This window comes from Anser brachyrhynchus (genome assembly GCF_964034855.1).
Source record: "Anser brachyrhynchus genome assembly, chromosome: Z".
NCBI classification, from domain to species: Eukaryota; Metazoa; Chordata; class Aves; order Anseriformes; family Anatidae; genus Anser; species Anser brachyrhynchus.
Genome location: NC_137697.1, coordinates 53502916 through 53506806, shown reverse-complemented (window position 1 = coordinate 53506806; position 3891 = coordinate 53502916).

The following is a 3891-nucleotide window of genomic DNA, read 5'->3' as shown; positions in this document are numbered from 1 at the left end:
ACTAACCTGGGATCTGTCAGAATGCTTCTTAAGCACAATTTGCAATTTCAGCAAGAATATTCAAGTATATGCATTAAAATTGGATATTTTTGGATGTTATTATTATTATTATTTGTTGTCCCTATAAGGATGGCTCCTAAACATCTGATTTCCTGATAAAATGGCAGCAATAAACTCACCCACAAGAGGATAGACAGAGATATACTACCATGACTTCAGAATCAATTTTAGAGAACACTGCTGGAAGCTTTTATGTTTGTCTTCAGGTGAAGCCGTATGGGATCCCACCCACTTGCAGACTTAGAAAACATAGCTGACTGAAAATAATGCAATTTTATTATATTACTGGTATCTATGTAAGAGTTGAGTTAAATCAATGAACTTTAAATTCACATCTATATCAGCGGACATGGCAGGTAAGATACATGAGCACAGGATGCAAGCAAAATCTTCCCCTATAGACAATTCCTTACATGGTTAAGCTTAACTGTTAACATGACAGTTAAATGCAAGCAGATTAAGTTTGTCCCCAAATTTAGTAAAAGGCAAATTCTTCCTTCATAGTTTGATTAAAACTTGCACCATGTTTAAATCTCTTCATGTCGCTGCCCCTAAATTGCCATGTAAGATCTAGCAATTCATTTAACTTTTGTGTGCCTGAGTTTTATCTGCATACAAAATGGACAAAAACAAATGCTGAGAAAACAGTTTAGATTTTACCATACACCCTTGTTTGAACAGGTTGGAAGCCACTGCTCATTAGCTCATGATCTATTTAATGGTCTTTGTAAACCTGTATTAGCTTATGCATATGCATCCTAACTACCCTTTGGGAAGCTAAGGTTGATCTCTAGAGTATTCTGGCTAGAACTGAAGCATGGCAAAAGAATGTTTTAGCCATCACCTGAAGCTTTGCAGAAGAAGTATATTCAAGGAAAAGCAGGTGGCAATTTGCCAGTTTATGTGCTGTTCAAACAGAGCAATGATGGTGGGCTAATATTCCTCTTCCCTGCTTTAACATTTAAGGCATCATGAGAGGTAGCTGGTGCCCCCTCAGGTCTTGTACTTATCCACAGCAGTGTATCCAAGAGCTATAGGATTTTTATCAGGAGGACTTAGAGGTTTCTCCAACTACAGCCACAAGGTGCATAGGTCATCAGGTACTATGTTATTGAAACATCTTGTACCTGAATTTCTGTAATTTTTATCTCTTTATGGTGTTGTACTGGGAATAGTTAGACCACATTTTTTTTTGTCCCAGGCAGCTTAGTTGGGTCCATTTAATATTTCTGTTTTTATAGCTCTCCTGTCAATTCTGCAGACTTGGAGGAGAGGCCACTTAACCAATTACAGTCAAGGCAGTGTGAAATTCACCAAAGATGGAGCTATATTTCTGCCAAATAATAGCAACAACAACAACATAATAACAACAACAATAATAATAATTCTGTAAAGTGATATAACTTTAATTTTTTGGTGCATTTGGTCTTATTTTTAATATATTCTTTGTGACTGTATACTATCCATAGATTCCTTGCCTTTTTCATTGACTGAAACCATCTGTAAACTAACTGGATGTTTCTTCTGTCATTATACTTCATTATGAAATGTATGTTTTCATGCCTTACTTATTGAACTCTGTTGACACTTTTGTGTGAGAATGAAAATCACTATTTTTCTTGTAGGCTTTTCTTTGATATTCAATGTGATAATGTTCATGTATATTGGTTTATTTTCCTAAAACTTAGATGGGGAGGGAATGTGCCATTTACATGAGGGGCAAACAGGTAAGATCAATTATTTCTGAACTCCTAGAGGCTGGTGTTCAGATTGTGGTATGTGGCACCCTGTCAGCTCCCTATATTGCTCTCGCTAACTTTGGTTATGCTAGTAAGCATCAGTATACAAGACTGTATGATGGGGATCCAAGTACCAAACAGTAAATTGTTAGCAACTATTTATAGATATTTTGAATCAAGTGATTTGCTAGACATTATCTAGGCATGCAGTGTGGTAGAAAGAGGGATAAAATCCAATTTTGTTTGGCAATATTTTACAGCCTTATCTTTGATTGACAGATTTCAAGGCCAGAAGAGAAACCATTAGATCGTCTAGTCACATATGTCCTGTACATTACATGACATTAAATTTCAAACAATGACTCCAGACTAAGTACATTTTCTGGAAAGGTGCCTAGCTTTGATTTGAGAGCACCAAGTAATGGGCAATCTACCAGTCCCTTTGGGAGTTTGTTCCAGATGTTAATCACCTACACTGTTAAATTTTTTATCTTATTCCTATTTTGAATTTGTCTGCCTTCCTTTTCTATCCACTGGTTTCTATCTATCCCCTTAAAGAGTTCTTTACTTCCTTGTGAGGTTGCTTATACACTGTAATCAAGCTACCTGCCTGTCAGTCTTTTATATATATATATATATATATATATATATATATAAGATAAATGGACTGATATTTTTAAGTCCTCACTCACCTGAATTTTCTGCAGCCTGGAATAATTTTGTATTATTTTTTTTTCCCGTATCAGCTCTGTGTTTTTTTTTTTTTTTTCCAGAGATATTTTAAAAATGAACTCTGCGCAGTATTCAGAACAGGAGGTAGTTTGCCAGCATCAATCTCACCAGTTCTATCTAGAGGCATAAAATCACCATTGCTTTTCATTATTCCTCCTCCCTTCTGGTTCCTTTGAGGTTTGCATTAACCTACATCATGTCTGTGTTTTTCTGGAAACACTTTTTTATTTGTCTGCAATGATTCTGAATTTCTTTTTCAGATTTGCTGCTATCAGGAAATAGTTTCTCATTGTATAGATATGACCTGCATTTTGAGGGGCAAGAGAAGGAAGAGAGTTTTCATTTCTGAAAAAGCGTGTTGTGTCAGTTCCACAGCTGGTCTCTCCTTGGCCTTAGCTTTGTCTACTACTCTTATGTAATGGTCATTTACTTTTTTAGTTCTGTTTAATGCGTGCTTCTAAATTATGCTTAGCAATGTAGGTTTTTATACTACTTACGTCTAGAAACAGCCCGTTTAATACTGTTTATTTACCGCCATTTTTTTTTCAACTAATCAATTATCTAATTCTTGTTCTTTTTAATGAATGCTTTCCTGGTACTGTGTAATTTTGATTTCTTAATGAAAGAATCATAGATATGAAGTCAAGAGCCTCATAAATGTTATACTTGTGCAATAAATTCACCAGTGAGAACTCTAATCTTACAAATTTAATTTAATCAGATTTAATCTGATTTGATTTACCAGAGCTTTTTTGCCCTTAGATGGTATCAGTTGACCTTGATTATATTTCTCACATTTAATTTTTAATTGATAGAATTCCATTCTAGATTTTCCATGATTTTTCCCAGCATAATATGATTAAACACATTTTCCCATTGGAGCATTCATAATATTTTCTGAAACCTCCACAGTGCCTCTGATATCTCAGAATGTAATGTAAGTGAGGAAAGTCCACAAAATTCTTCAGACATCTTGCTAACAATGTGTGTGTGAAAGTTACACAGGACTGCTGATGTAAAACTGCCTAATTCTAATATATTTTTCTTTAATACTTTTCCTTAGTTATTAATGGATTGAAAAAACTATCATCCCTGTAAAGAGATATTTGTAAAGCACTGTGCTTGTTTCCAAATCCTGAGCAGAAGTATTGGCTCTACTATTTCTGCATCATTATTCACAATTTTATGATCTCCTCTGTTAAAATATTAATGGTATTTATTTACTGCATGGATACTTTCTCTTTTCTCTCTTCTCTTTTCTCTTTCTCTTTTCTCTTTTCTCTTTTCTTAAGCCATGTCAGACACATGTTTTTCCCCAACATGTATTTATCTTCTCATATATGTACATTTGATACTTACT